This window comes from Tamandua tetradactyla, chromosome 6, assembly GCF_023851605.1.
Source record: "Tamandua tetradactyla isolate mTamTet1 chromosome 6, mTamTet1.pri, whole genome shotgun sequence".
In the NCBI taxonomy this organism is placed as follows: Eukaryota; Metazoa; Chordata; class Mammalia; order Pilosa; family Myrmecophagidae; genus Tamandua; species Tamandua tetradactyla.
The window spans coordinates 117,688,254-117,705,281 of NC_135332.1; the positions used below are offsets into that span (position 1 = coordinate 117,688,254).

At 37.6% G+C, this 17,028-nt stretch overlaps 1 long non-coding RNA gene across 1 annotated transcript in view; it reads left to right on the forward strand.

The window, feature by feature from the left end:
• Window positions 1–17,028, forward strand: part of LOC143688748 (uncharacterized) — a 79,543-nt gene that overhangs the window by 15,502 nt on the left and 47,013 nt on the right. The window lies entirely within an intron of this gene.

Here is a 17,028-nt window from a genome sequence, read left to right on the forward strand (position 1 = left end):
GCTAAATCCTCACCATCTAGAACATTGCCTAGCACCCAGCAGGTGATCAACAGATATTTAGAATGAACACATTCCAAGTAACTCTACTTCCTAAAGCAAGGTATGAGACCATCCATGCAGGCATGTTAAGAAATTGTGAAACTGATTCCATCAGTTGGGTTTGAAGAGTAGAGTGGAAGAAACAGGTGATTTCTATGGAGAGAGTTGCTGGAGTACTAAGCATCTCCTCCTCACCTCAAGTCAACTGGAAGGAGTCAGGAGGAATTCCAGACCCTATGGAGAATCCAAAGAATTCTGCAATCATAAAACTTGGTGTAACATTACCTATAGCTAAGACTCTTCCCTGCCTGTGAGCAAAGTTCAAGAAGGTGCACGGAGAACAATTTAGACTTGGGCCATTGCCATGGCCTGAATGTGTAAGCTTTTGTCTTGGGCCAAGTCGAGTCTAGAAAGGACCTGGCCCGAAATTCTCTTGAGATAGATTCTAACCTAAGAGAGCCATCTGGAGGTGGAAAAGGATCTCGCAAAGGGCTACTATAGGATACTTAGGGGTAAGGGTTGGAGTTGGAGATAGCTACTCTGAGGAGAGGCAACACCACATTGTGGACATTGCAGTTGGAGCTTTTTAGCAGGGGACTCAGAGAAACACACAGAAATACCAGCTTTGCATATTCACCAAGGCCAGAGGGTTCTAATGACAGTAGTTTACGACAGCACCAGCTACACCACTTCATCTTTTGCTGGAATTCCTTCTCTTCTTAATTTCAGCCCCAGATGAATGATAAACTAGTGAGTTTAGGGTGGGATGGGGAAGGTCATGAAAGAGGAGAAAGTGCGGAAGGGAAACAAACCCAAAGGTAGAATAGAGAAGGAGGCAACTATTCCCCATCCTACAGCACAGGCTTCCAGGCCTTAAGGTAGGAAGAAGGGGGAGGAGCTTTAATTTAAATGAAGTTTTGAATGATGATACAATACTACATGACCTGAAATTTTTAATAACTGATAAGTGACAGTGAGACTGGAAGAGCTCTCATATGTTCCCAAGGTTTCATCCAGGGCAGAAAAAGCCCATGAAGATTTGAAAAGATAGCACACAATAGCATCACATGGAGTCAGACTTATTCAGTAAAATGATTTCATATAAAACCAGGAGAATAATGAGAGAGAAGAACAGAACCCTGAGCTCAGCACACAGGAACACCAACATTTAAGAGTAGGAGAACAGACTAGGAGCCCAGAGAAGAGTTTCAAAGAAGAGTAGGTAATCAGGAATGCAAATTCATCCAAGAGGATTAGTAAGAAAAACATTTAACTGGGAGGATGGAAGCCATCAATGATCTTTTATTATTTGTTGGAGTGAATTTTGGAGTGAAGAAACAGAGACATAAGAGCTTAGCAGAGAAGAGAAAGGGAGAGATAAGACTGTACTGGAAACAAATGCATGGAGAACAGTAGGGGCCGTGTGGTGTTTGTTGTTTTTTTCTTTTTTTTAAGAATGAGAGATATGCACATTTTCATAGGTTAAAGAAGGAGCAAAAGACTTAGGGGAGATGACTGATGGAGCTAGTTTGAAGAAGGGATGCTGTGTGGGTGATATATATTTGGTTTTGACATGGAGGAAGACTCTTTATAGCTTCTTAAATCAAAATACCGTAGGACTGGGTGGGCAATGGTAGCACAGTGGCAAAATTCTCACCTACCGTGCTGGAGACCTGGGTTTGATTCCCAGTGCCTGCCCATTCAAATAAATAAATAAATAAATAGCATAGGATTAGGTAATACCTACTCCTAGCATATGTCATAGGGTATATAAAACCACACGACAAGCACAGTCTATCTTCTTAGAGCATTTATTGTTTGGTAAATTACTTAAAACCTTTTTAGTTTGAAAGAGACATAAGTATATTTTGTGCGCACATTTAGTGGAAATATTGAGAATCACTGAAGTAGAACCTAAATTTCACCCTGTTGCTGGATCTCTTAATTTAAATGAAAAAATGACAAAGAGCTTAAAAGGATCAAGAAAGCAATTTAAAGGGCCTCCTAATGGCTTGAGGTGCTTTGAGCAACAAAACAACCAAAAACCAAAAAGATATTAATCACATGATATGTATGTATATGAATATTATTTGTATGTATACACATATAACATACATATAAAAGCATATATTATCCTAAATTCATAATTATACTAAAAAACAACCTTGTTGGTGACCTTTGGAGTTTACTAAGTCACCAACTCATTGAAGGGAAAATGGGAAAGGATAACATCATCCTATACTCCTATACAAACTGCATTTTGAGGTAATAAAATGATTGATGAGGGAGGGTTATTTATAGAAGAATTCCAGCTATTGCAAATGGAATCTATGAAAAATTTAGAGAAACATAACTTTACACACCCTGATGAAATAATGGAGCCAGACAAATATCATCAATGCATGCTGAAACAATCAGATGAAAACATGGTGGGAAAACTTATAATGGATGGATTATGCTGACACACCTAAATCCATTTATCAAATCAGTTAAAATGGAACAATCACATATTATGCATCTCCTGAAGATAGTACAATAGGAAGTATAAATGTAGCACTGTACATGAAGGATTCTTGTCAAAATAATCTAATTAAGACTATCTCATGATCAGTTTATAGGAAAAACGGGGGTGGGAGGAGGTACAAAATAGAGGAACTTGTTAAACCACATCATGAGGCTGCAAATAGCTAAAGTCAAATTGTAGGAAGTTCTATAGAACATAAAACCCAGTTTTTTCAATAAATGGCATAAAAGGGAGTTGTAGGGAAAACTGGTATACATTAAAAGATACTTAAGACATATTAAACAAATGCAATATATTAATCTTGTTTGGATCCTGTTTCAAATAAACCAGCTGGGAAAAGACGTGTTTGGGACAACTGGAGAAATTTAAACACAGACTGGAGTTTAGTTTCTAAAAAGAGCTAAAAAAAAAAAATTAGAGTGTATCACACTAATGCAAAATTTTAATAACAGGGAAAAACTGTGTGTGTGAGGAGGGGAGGTATATGGGAACTCTCTACTTTCTGCATGATTTTTAGAGAAAACTACAGCTTCTCTAATAAAAAAACAAACTAAAACAAAAAGATTAAAGAGAAAATAATTGCTATTGAAGACATAAAACTGTCAGATATATAGACATAGTGATGGTTTCTGAAGAAAAACAGCAACAAATGGAATGCAAAAATATTAAAATATAAAGAGTAATATCATAAATTTTATACATAAACCTCACTCATAAAACCAGTATCTTCTGGTGCCTGCCCATACAAAGAAAATAAAATAAACAAAATACCAGTATCCAAGTTAATAGGAAAATGCTAGAGGCAGTCCACTAAGGTCAAGAACAGGTCAAGGATGTCATCATCTCATTACTATTTGTGATGGTTTGAATCTGTGGTGTACCCCAGAAAAGCCATGTCCTTCAATCCTCATTCAATATTGCTGAGTGGGGGCTTTTTGATTATCCATAGAGGTGTGACCCATCCAATTGTGGGTGGTAACTTTTGATTAGATGGTTTCCATGGAGATGTGTCTCCACCCATTCAAGGTGGGGTTGCTTACTGGAGCCCTTTAAGAGGGAACCATTTTGGAAAAATCTTTAGTGTCCAGGTTGCCAGAGACCTTTGGAGATGAAGAAGGAAAATGCTTCCAGGGGAGCTTCATGAAACAAGAAGCTGGAAGAGAAAGCTATCAGACTTCGCCATGTGTCCTTTTCAGCTAAGGGAAACCCTGATCATCATCAGCCTTCTTGAACCAAAGTATCTTTTCCTGGATGTCTTAGATTGGACATTTTCATAGACTTGCTTTATTCTGGACGTTTTCATGGCTTTAGAACTGTAAATTTGCAACTTAATATATTCCCCTTTTTAAAAGCCTTTCTGTTTCTGGTATAACACATTCTGGCAGCTTGGAAACTAGAGCACTATTTAACATAGCATTTGAGGTATTAACCAATGCAAGCAAATGAGAAAACAATTAGATGCATAAGAATTGAATTAGAGAACTAAAAACTCTCTATTTGTGGTGGTGCGACGGTGGTTCAGTGGCAGAATTTTTGCCTGCCATGACAGAGACCTGGGTTTGATTCCCAGTGCCTGCCCATTAAGAAAACAAACAAACAAACAACAAAAAAAAGCCTCCTATTTGTGGATGACATGATGGTATATCTGAAAACCCAAGAGAATTCATTGGTAAAACACAACAATAAAATAATTCAGTAAGGTAGAAGTGTATATAATTAACATACAACTGTCAATACCTTCATCCATACAAAGAGTGACTAATCTGAAGATTTAATGAAAGAGAAAACACATATACAATAGCAACAAAGAAGATAAAGTAGATATAAACTTAGGAGGAAATGTGCAAAACCTACACGGAGAAAGACAAAAGTTGAGTTGAACATATAGAAAGATAAGAACTGTCTTGGATAGGACAGTCAACTTAAAAAAGACGTCAGTTTCTTAAGTTAATATATAAATTTAATGTGATTTGAATAAAACAATATCATTGGTTTTGCTTGGAGTTAGATAAGTTAATTCTAAAGTTTAGACTTGGAAAAATAAGCATGCAAGGATAGATACAGAAGAGAGAAAAAATAATGAGAGTGGATTAATTAAAAATGTGTGGAACTGATATGTGACTTGTCAGACAGACTGATGGACTAATGAAATAGAAAGTCCAGAAATAGACCCAAGTACATAATGAAATTTAATATATGAAAATTGTGGCATTCCAACCACTGGAAAACAGATAAACTTCATGATGATATTGGGATAACTAGAGAACTATTTGGAAAATCACAAAGCTGCATCCAAATCTCACAACACACCTTAATCTCCAAGTGGATCCAAGACCTAAATATAAAAATTGAAATAATATAATTACTAGAAGAAAAACACCATAAGCAAAGTTAAAAGACAAGTGACAAAGTGGAGAAAATATGGCAACATCATAGATAAAGGGATCATCTCCTTAATATCTAAATATCTCTTAAAAATCAAGGGGAAGAGTGATTTGAACAGTGACTAAAAAAGTATTTGCAAAGTTCCCTTCAGGGAATGGTGAGAAAGGGGGAAAATTCAACTTCTCCAAGTTGAATTCTTGATATTCTCACAAGCAGTGGGGAAAACTAAGGCAATAGGCTGAGTCCCCAATCTTGGGGTTTGTTCAGTGAAACTTAACCCCACAAAGGATAGGTCAAGCCTACTTAAAATTAGGCCTAAGAGTCACCCCCAAGAGAGCCTCTTTTGTTGCCCAGAGTGGCCTCTCTCTCCAGCCAACACAACAAGCAAACTCACTGCCCTCCCCCTGACTATGTGGGACATGACTCCCAGGGGTGTGGACCTTCCTGGCAACATGGGACAGAAATCCTAGAATAAGCTGAGACTCAGCATCAAGGGACTGAGAAAACCTTCTCAACCAAAGGGGGAAGAGTGAATTGAGACAAAATAAAGTGACAATGTCTGAGAGATTCCAAACAGAGTAGAGAGGTTATCCTGGAGGTTATTCTTACGCATTAAAAAGATATCACCTCGTTATTCAAGATGTAATGGAGAGGCTGGAGGGAACTGCCTGAAAATATAGAGCTGTGTTCCAGTAACCATGTTTCTTGAAGATGATGTATATAATGATATAGCTTTCACAATGTAACTGTGTAATTGTGAAAACCTTGTGTCTGATGCTCCTTTTATGTACCTTATCAACAGATGAGTAAAACATATGGAATAAAAATAAATAATAAGGGGAACAAATGTTAAAATAAATTTAGATTGAAATGCTAGTGATCAGTGAAAGGGAGGGGTAAGGGGTATGGTATATATGAATTTTTTTCTGTTTTCTTTTTATTTCTTTTTCTGGATTGATGGAAATGTTCTAAGAAATGATCATGATGAATATGCAAGTATATGATGATATTGTGAATTACTGATTATATATGTAGAACAGAATGATCATGTTAACAATGTTTGTTGTTATATTTTTTAAAAAAATAAAAAGACAAAAAAAAACCTTGAAAAAAAATCAAGGGGAAAATACAAATACTTGACTGGAAAATGGTCAAAAGACTTGAACAGATGGTTCACTGAAAAACAGAAGGACCATAAGCATATGGAAGAATGCTTACTGTTGCCCAGAATAAAAGAAACACAAATTAAAACTACAGCGAGATACATTCTCTCATCTCTTAGATTGTTCAAAATTAAAACAGTTCACAACATTTTATTTTTTGCAAGGCTATGGGGAAACAGGTACTCTCTTACCTTATTATTGCAATTCAGAATGGTACTCCCTCTCAGGAAGGGAATTTGGCAATGTCTAACAAAAAGTACATATGCCTTTGTTCATGTACTTGTTCAAGGAATTCATGCTAGAGATTTACTCCTCCACAAATACAAAACAAAATTTGCACAAGTTGACTTACAGTGGCATTATATGTACAACAAAATTATTGGAAACAACCTCAGAGCCCATCTATAAGAGACTGATTAATAAACTATGGTGGCTCTACACAGCAGGATATAGTACAGTCAAAAAAAACTGAGAAAGATCTCTATGAACACAAACGCACATGGGTTCCAATACAATCCATGAAAGGGTATAAAATCAATGATATTCCGGTAGCAATGAACATAAGACTTGATTTCTAAATACCATTCCATACTAAAAAGAAGGACTCACTAGTGAAATGGCTGATTCTAGGTCGAGGGCAGGGAGAGCAAAATGGTTAGTCTAAAACATGTTATTGTGCCAGGAAATGAGGAAATGCTCAAAGAATGACAGGGACATGTCAAATAGACGTAAGATCCGTCTTAAATGAACTCCCACAGTCCATATTGTTTGTGCATTGAAAAGAATAATCATGGTAATGGATTATAAATACTCATCTAGGGAAAAGATATCATGAGTCATAGTGACTGTTCTAGTTTGCTAGCTGCCGGAATGCAATACACCAGAAACAGAATGGCTTTTAAAAGGGGGGATTTAATAAGTTGCTAGTTTACAGTTCTAAGGCCAAGAAAATATCCCAATTAAAACAAGTCTATAGGAATATCCAATCTAAGTCATCCAGGGAAAAAATACCTTGGTTCAAGAAGGCCGATGAAGTTCAGGGTTTCTCTCTCAGCTGGAAGGACACATGGTGAGCACAGTCAGAGTTTCTCTCTCATCTGGAAAGGCACATGGTGAACATGGTCAGGGTTCCTCTGTCATCTGGAAGGCACATGGCGAACACGGCATCATCTGCTAGATTCTTCTCCTGGTTTCCTGTTTCATGAAGCTCCCCAGGAGGCATTTTCCTTCTTCATCTCCAAAGGTCGCTGGCTGGTGGACTCCGCTTCTTGTGGCTATGTCATTCTGCTCTGCTGTCTCTGAATCGTTCATTCTCCAAAATGTTTCCTCTTTTATAGGACTTTGGAAACTAATCAAGACCCACCCAAATAGGTGGAGACATGCCTCTACCTAATCCAGTTTAAGAACCACTCTTGATTGAATCACATCTCCAGGGAGATGATCTACTTACAGTTTCAAACATACAGTACTGAATAGGGGTTAGAAGAAATGGCTGCCTTTACAAAATGGGATTAGGATTAAAACATTGCTTTTCTAGGGTACATACAACCTTTAAAACCAGCTCAGTGACAATCCAAAAGAAAAGGGGAAGAAGAAATTTCTTTTTCTTTACAGAAGAATGCAGCAAATAAAAGAAGTAATGGTAGAACTACAAAATCACCACTTTACAACCACTAATGTAATAACTGATTCAGTCAAAGATCATCAATGGATAATAATACCATTAAATGAAATGTTTTTGAGGAACATGTTCTAGCTTGCTAGCTGCCAGAATGCAACACATCAGAAATAGATTGGCTTTTAATAAAAGGGGATTTATTTTGTTAGTTCTTCAGAGGAAAGGCAGCTAACTTTCTGCTGAGGTTCTTTCTTAATGTGGGAAGGCACAGGAGGGTCTCTGCTGGCCTTCTCTCCAGGTCTCTGGGTTCCAACAACTTTCCCTGGGCTGACTTCTTTCCGCATTGCCAAAGGCCTGGGCTGAGCTGCAAGTGCTGAGATGAGGAATGCCAAGCTGCTTAGGCTGTGCTATGTTGTGCTCTCTCATTTAAGCACCAGCCAATTAAATCAAACATCATTCATTGCAGCAGGCACACCTCCTAGCCAACTGCAGATGTAATTAGCAACAGATGAGGTTCACTTACCATTGGCTCATGTCCACAGCAACAAAACTAGGTACCTTCACCTGGCCAAGTTGACAACTGAATCTAACTACCACAGAACAGTATAGTCACAAAATATCAAAGTATCAGCCTCCTGATTACTTATAAACATCAAAGAAGAAAGCATTCCTTTACTAATAGTGAGATCTGATAGATATTACATTAACTAAGATATTAAACTTAGCATCACCAATGATGGAACAAACTGATATTATGTGCCTCCTGATGGGATTTAATGCTAAGGATGCAACATCATTTATGTAATATTCTTCAACTAAAATTTTAACCGGAATCTAATCATGGAGGAAGAACCAGTCAAATCCAGATTGTGAGGCATACTGTAATCCAACTGGCCTGAGCTCTTCAAATACATCTGTGCGATTCAAGAAATAAAAGTGGGGGATTGCTAAGTAGAGAGTTCTTGATATTCTCAGAAGGAGTGGGGACAACAAAAGCAATAGGCGGAGCTCTCAGTCTGGAGGTTTGTTTATATGAAACTTAACCCCGCAGAGGATAGGCTAAGCCTACTTAAAATTAGGCCTAAAAGTCACCCCCAAGAGAACCTCTTTTGTTGCTCAGATGTGCCTCTCTCTCTCAGCCAACACAATAAGCAAACTCACTGCCCTCCCCCTCTCTACATGGAACATGACTCCCAGGGGTGTGGACCTTCCTGGCAATGTGGGACAGAAATCCTAGAATGAGCTGGGACTCTGCATCAAGGGATTGAGAAAACCTTCTCAACCAAGAGGGGAAAGAGAGAAATGAAACAAAATAAAGTGTCAATGGCTGAGAGATTCCAAACAGAGTCGAGAGGTTATCCTGGAGGTTATTCTTACGCATTAAACAGATACCAACTTGTTAGTTAAGGTGTAATAGAGAGGCTGGAGGGAACTGCCTGAAAATGTAGAGCTGTGTTCCAGTAACCATGTTTCTTGAAGATGATTGTATAATGATATAGCTTTCACAATGTGACTGTGAAAACCTGGTGTCTGATGCTCCTTTTATCTGCCTTACTGACAGACAAGTAAAAAATATGGATTAAAAATAAATAAATAATAGGAGAAACAAATGTTAAAATAAATTTAGTAGATTGAAATGCTAGTGATCAATGAAAGGGAGGGGTAAGGGGTATGGTATGTATGAATTTTTTTCTGTTTTGTTTTTATTTCTTTTTCTGAATTGATGCAAATGTTCTAAGAAGTGATCATGATGATGAATATGCAACTATGTGATGATATTGTGAGTTATCGATTATATAACAAGAATGGAATGATCATATGGTAAGAATGTTTGTGTTTGTGTATTGTTACGTTGAATAAAAGAAAAAAAAGTAGAGGACTGCTACAGAATTAGAGACGATCAAAGAGATTGCATCTGTTTCCTGTCTGCTAAAACAAGTACCATACAATGGATTGGCTTAACAAAAGAAATTTACTGGCTCAGATTCAGAGGCTAGAAATATTACTTCCTCCTGGGTTCAGTGTCTTCTAGATGGCCAGCAATCTTTGGGGATCCTTGGCTTTTCCATCATGTGGCAATGAGCATGGCAGCATCTTCTCCTTTGTCTTCAGGTTTCTGTTAACTTCCAGCTTCTGGCCGCTCCCCACGCCTTCTCCTCTGTCCGATTCCCTCTACTTATATGAATCTCAGCCATATCGTATCGAGGCCCACCCTCATTCAGTTGTGCACACCTGAACTAAGAACATCTTCAAAGGTCCTATTTACAGATGGGTTCACATCCATGGGACCTGAACATGCATTTGGTGGGGGACATGACCCAATCCCCAACAGAGACAACTACACATTTCATTTAAAAGTACATAAATAATGACACATTGCCAAGTGCTAGGACTGAAACAAAGAGACTGGCGTTATAAAAAATAACGAGAGTTAGCGTTAGGTGGTACATAATTTAGACAGGCTGGTCAGAGGAGGCAGCTCTGATGGATCTTCAAGTTCAGACCTGAAGCTTGAGAAAGAGTCAGGCATGTAAAGAGCCAGGGGACAAAGAACGCTGTGGGTAGTGGGCATAGCCAGTTCAGAAGGAACGATGTAAGTAGCTTCGGTATGTGATAGAACGCAAATGCTATAGAACAACCTCACACTTGTTTGTGGTAGAATGTACCAGCTTCTACAGCAATAGGGATGACATTTCATTAGGTAGGAACAGTTTAAAGACCCAATTATATCCTGGTGGGAATTATTTTTTTATAGTTTTATTGTCTCATATAATTATTTCTTATCACATAGACACTAAATTTTATGAAATATATTTAGTTTTATTACGGACATATATAGTAGTGGGATAATAGGGTAACAGCTAAAGTCAAATACCCCTATTGGAATACTGTTTGATAATTTTTAATCAGAACCTATGAATGATGGGATTTTAAATTATATATTTATTTTTATTGTGATACCATATATATATATATATAACAAGAAATTTGCCATTTTGAACATTGTTTTCATTTTGTACATTTTTAAAGTGGCATTAATTACATTCACAATATTATGCTACTATCGCCATGATCCATTACCAAAACTTTTTAAACACCTTGAGCAGAAACTCTATACTCATTAAACAATAGCTTCCCATTTCTCCCATACTCCCCCAGCCCCTGGTAATCTGCATTCTATTTTCTGTCTCATGAATTTTCTTATTCTAGATATTTCATGTAAGTGGAATCATATAATATTTGTCCTTTTGTGTCTGGCTTATTTCACTTAGTATAATGTTTTCAAGATTCAAAAATGATATTGTTGTTTTGGGGTTTTGTTTTATTTTTTAGCCTAAGTTTCCCCATCAATTTTACCTGGAAAGCTTGTCATTTCACCTACAGTTAGTTCTATTTTCCCTTTTGTAGTTAGGAAAACTTTATATTAAAAAAATCTATTGAGAAACTAATATGTGCTAAGTACTCTTATACACATCAGGTCATTTAATTATATATTGGCAAGTTGTGACAGTTTGAAGCTTTATGAACCCCAGAAGGTCATGTTCTTAAAGCTAATCTATTCCTATGGGTGTAAACTTATTGTAGGTAGGACATTTTGATTAGGTTATTTCAGTTGAAGTGTGCCCCAGGTGGGTCTATAACAGGATGAAATTCAGACACAGATGCTAACACAGAAAAGCACACGGAAGCTAAGAAAGGAAGCCACAGACAGAGAGACCAAAAGCTGAAGGGAACAAAACCCAGGAGAGAAGGGAAAGACATGTGCCTTGCCATGTGGCGGAAGAGCAGCTTGTCTTCAGAAAGAAGGTATCATCTTGGTGATGATTGGGACATTTCAGGGCCTTAGAACTATAAACTTGTAAACTACTAAACTCCCATTGTTAAAAGCCAGGCCATCTCTGTTCTACTGATTTTCAGCAGCTTTAACTCCCATTTTTACTCTTAAAGAAACTGTTTCAGAGAAACTAGATTACTTGCCAAGGTCCCACAGTAGGTGAGTAAACGGTAGAGCCAGTATTCAAACCTGTGTCCTTTCCCTATATCACCTAGCCCTACGGATATCCAGTCTTCAATCTCCAAGGTCCAACTTCAATAAAGTCAGTAGATTAAAGTCTCTACAATGCACAAGCCCTTTTACTAGGATTTATGAGGAATAAAATGTTGTCCAGAGTTTCACAATCTGTAAGGGAAACAGGCAGACATAATTATATAGTTATACAAACATATATAATTATAATTGACTATGATCCAAGGATAGTCGTGACACATTCTGAAATAGATGTGTTAATAAAAGCAAATGAGAGAACAGCAATTTGGAAGGGGATGCTCTAAAGTGGGCCTTGAAGGAAAGGTAGAGATGTGGAGGAGGAAGAGAAAAGCATAAGCATTGAGGCATAGAGATGAGAGAGTTGGAATGTTTGTAAGTGACGAATAGAAAAGCATGACTACTTGTGAAAGTAGGAGTAAGAGATATCGTAATACATCACATTTTGGCTATGAAGTAGGATAGATCTTCAGGAGCGGGCTGCAGGGAGATGTGGATGATTGAACTGTATCCCCCAAAAAGATATATTGAAGGTCTAACCCAGTTGAGAATGCAACTTTATTTAGAATAGGATCATTGCAGATGGAATTAGTTAAGTTAAAATGAGGTCATACTGGAATAGGATGGGCCCTTAATCCGATATGACTAGTGTCTTTATAAGAGGGAGAGAAAATACACAGAATGACGTAGGGGATGCGGGAGGTTGAAGTATGTGTTTTAACAAACCCATGTTCTTAGCCTTAATCCGTGTCCCTGTGAATGTGAATCCATTGTAATTAGGACCTTTTGAAGATGTTATTTTTAGTGACAGTGTGAGAACCTGAACCAGGGTGGGCTTAATCCAGATAACTGGAAACCTTATAAAGAGAACCTGGAAGTCACAAAATCCAGGAAAGAGAGGGTGGGAAGCAAAGAAAAGGAATTTTAGGGATTGCTGTTGGCCAGTTTCAGAATCTTACAGATTTCGGGGAGAATGCAACCCTTGCTGATGTCTTGAGTTGAACCTATTTTAGCCACAAAACTGTGAGCCAATAAATATTTGTTTTTTAAGTTAACCTATTGTGTAGTATTTGTCAAAGAAGCCTGGCAAACAAAGGCAAGGGAAAATTACATTGGTAATGAAGGTAGAGATTAAAGTGCTGCAGCACCAAGCCAAGAGATGCTGAGGACAGTCGACAAATGTCAGAAGCTAGAAGAGGTATGCACCAGATTCTCCTGTACATGTTTCAGAAAGAGCATGACCCTGTTGACTCCTTGATTTTAGATTTCTAGCATCTAGAACTATGATACAATAAATTTCTGTTCTTTTAAGCCACCAAGTTGGTGGTACTTTGCTAGGGCAGCCCAAAGAAACTAATAAAGGAGGGAAGGAGGAAATGTGGATCAAGGATTGCAGGAAAAGCCTGCCTATATGGCTGGCCCTGTAAGAGTGATCTGTAGTCAACATCACGGCTGCTAAAAGGACACATGACCTAAACTGGGAACAGCACTGGAGCCTGCTTAGAGGGTGGACACCACAGCTGGACTCTCTAGGCAGAGCTCATGATGTAGCCAACAGTTGGGTACATCATTTTTTCAAGAAGTGTTTGAACTAGAGCCTACTCAGTTGTTGAAGTTTCTATGAAGATGTTCTCTGCCATCTGAAGAGCATTTGGGCAATTTTCAAGATGGTGTTTGGGCACCAGCCAAGCAATTATGCACCATATTTGGCAAAGGGGGTTGAACTGGAATCAGGAACCTGTGGCAAATATGAAAGCCAAATAGAGCATGAAGTTAGGAATCAAGGAACAAGGCATAACTCCATAAATAGATCCCAAACCCACTGGATGCTGGCTCGGAGCAGCAAGATTCATGCCAGTCACCAGGCAATAATGTGGATGAGGTTACTAAAATACATAACTTAGCCAGAATTGGACCAAGGACTCAATTGGATTGAACCTGGAAGTTGGATTTTTTTGGCCAGCTATTGAAGAAATGAAAAGTTAGAAATATAGGTTGGATCCAGACTGTGGTTGGACAGGGAAGCAACATATTTTGCATATATTGGAAGTGACATCATGATTCTGAAAGTATGGAAGAGTGCTGGGACAGTTACAGAATGCAGGAGTCTCATTTCATGAGTCCATAATAATAGAAGAGAGAGTACAAAAGCAAACCCACAGATATATAAACTTGATTTACAATAAAGGCAATTCTGTGGTGCAGGGGGAAAATAATAGCCTTTTCATTCAATGTTACTGAGTTAATTGGATATTGTGATGGTTAAGCTGATATGTCAATTTTGCAAAGCTATGAGGGTCAGTTGTTTGGTCAAGCAAGAACTAGCCTGATTGTTACAGTGAGGCTATTTCATGGATTTAAATCATTAGTCAGTTGATTGCATCTATGACAGATTATAGTTGCACTCAACAAAGAAGATTGCTTTCCGCCATGAGAGAAGTCTCATCCAATCAGTTGAAGTCATGAAAAAAGAAGTGATAAATTCAGTCATGAGAAGGAAGAATTTCTCTCTCTGCTTGATGAGCCAGCTTCTCCTGGGGACTTTACTGAAACCTTCATTGGAGTTCCCAATTTGTGGATTGCCCTATGAATTTGGACTTGGCCGATTCCCAGTTATGTGAGCCAATCCATGTCAGTTCTTTTCTCTGGAAAACCCTTCCTAGTACAGACATTGATATGGAAAAACTAAATCTTGACCTGTACCTAACTCCATACATTAATATCAATTTTAGGTGAATTGCAGTCCTAAATGTGAAAGGAAAACCAATGAAATTTCTAGAAGAAAATAACTTCATGACCTTGGGGCAAGTAAAGATTTCTTAAACAGAACACAAAAAGCACTCATCGTTAATGAAAACAAAATTGGATTATATTAAAATTAAGAATAGAGTGAAGGGCAATCCCCAGACTGAGAGAAGATGTTTTCAATACATATAGCCCCAAAAGATTTATATATAGAATATATAAGAGACTGTTATAAATCAGTAAGAAAAGACAGACAAACCAATGGAAAACTGGGCAAAAGACCTGAACAGACACTTCACAAAAAAGAATATATAGATTGCCAATAAGCATATGAAAAGATGTTTAACTTCATTAGTCAACAAAGAAACACCAACATGCAATACCATTACACATTCACTAGAATGGTTCAAGTGAAAACAGCAATACTAAGTGTTGACAGGATGAACAGTAACAGGAACTCTTATACACTGGTGGCAAAAGTGTAAATTGGTACAACCATTTTGAAGAACCATTAGCCAGCATCTTGTAAATCTGAACGTATACATTCCTTATGAATCAGCAATTTTACTTCTGGGTGTTCACATAAAATACATATACATGTGCACCAAAACCATGTACACAAATGTTCATAGCAGCATTATTTGTAACAGCTGAAAACTGGAAACAACTCAACTACCCATCAATAGTAGAATGGATAAATAAATTGTGTCATTTACACACAGCACACACATACACCACATTGGAATGCTTTACTACAGTGAGAATAAACGAACTATTTCTTTATGTGGCACAGATAAATCTTACTAACAACACTGAGCAAAAAAAAAAAAAGTCAATCATACAGTGCGATACCATTTGTATAAAATTAAAAAATAGACAAAACTAGTCCATAGTATTAAATGTCTGAAGTGACTTCTTTTTTGGCAATAGTAACTAGAGAGGAGGACTCAAGAGAAGTTTCTGGTTTGCAAGCAGTGTTCCATTTCTTCATCTGGGTACTAATTACACAGTTGTGTACTGTTTGAGTAAATTTATTGAGCTGCACACTCATGATTTAGTACTTGACTGTATGTATGCTACACTTTAATAAAAAGCCTGCCCCCAAAAAAGACAAAAGAAAAGGGAAGACAGACACTTATATAAAATTTCACCTCTTTGATAATAGTGCTGATGATTAAAATTGGGATAAAACAAGTACTAATTTTCTAAATAGGCTACATGTTTTAAAAACAGAGTGGATTTTTAATGCTCCTAAACAGTCTATGCAATATATAATGAGAGTCTAAATAGGATATGAAAATTGGTGTGGAAATCAGGGTACGAATTAAAGGAATATTGTGGATCTGGAGTCCATAGGATTTGGCAATTGATTAGATCCAGGAGTGGGAAAGATTCAGAAGTTAAAGATAATTCCCAAAGTCCAAGCATGTGAAACAAAGATGATGAAAACACCATTTTTTGTTCATTTTTATTTTTTAAATATTTGAATTGCTTCACTTAATGTTCTTGGTTGCAAACAACAGAAAAAATTGTGGCTACTTTATTACAAAATGTTAAAACCGTAAAAAAAAAGTGAAAATACAATTTATTTAACATTCAGACTTCATTAAGACGTGCAATGTGGCAATTTTACTAGGGGTTTATCCCTACCTAGGATATGATCTCTTACTGGGGTTACTGGTAACCCAGTTACTGGGGTTTAGCAACAGGTTCCATCCAGTTCATGCTTAGCATTAATTAAATACTTTATTGAATAAATACAATACCAAACAAGAAGCATTCAAACACTTTCTTTAAAAAAATCTATTTTAAAGGTCTTTCATTTCAGGCAAATGTCAAATCCAATAGAGTCAGATATGCCGGTTTAACATACTTGGTTATGTTAAACCAAGTGTGGAGTGGGGAGAAATTCAACTTCCCCAAGTTGAATTCTTGATATTCTCACAAGCCATGTGGACAACCAAAGCTACAGGCTGAGTCCCCAGTCTTGGGGTTTGTTTGTATGAAACTTAACCCCACAAAGGATAGGTCAAGTCTACTTAAAATTTAGGCCTAAGAGTCACCCCCAAGAGAGCCTCTTTTGTTGCTCAGATGTCGCTTCTCCCTCCAGCCAACATGACGAGTAGTCTCACCACCCTCTCCCTCTCTGTGTGGGACATGATTCCCAGGGGTGTGGACCTTCCTGGCAACGTGGGACAGAGATCCTGGAATGAGCTGAGACTCAGCATCAAGGGATTGAGAAAAACCCTAGAATGAGCTGAAACTTAGTATCAAGGGATTGAGAAAACCTTCTCAACCAAAAGGGGGAAGAGGGAAATGAGACAAAGTGTCAATGGCTGAGAGATTCCAAACAGAGTTGAGAGGTTATCCTGGAGGCTATTTTTATGCATCAAGTAGATATCATCTTGTTATTCAAGATGTAATGGAGAGGCTGGAGGGAACTGTCTGAAAACGTAGAGCTGTGTTCCAGTAGCCATGTTTCTTGATGATGATTGAACAATGATATAGC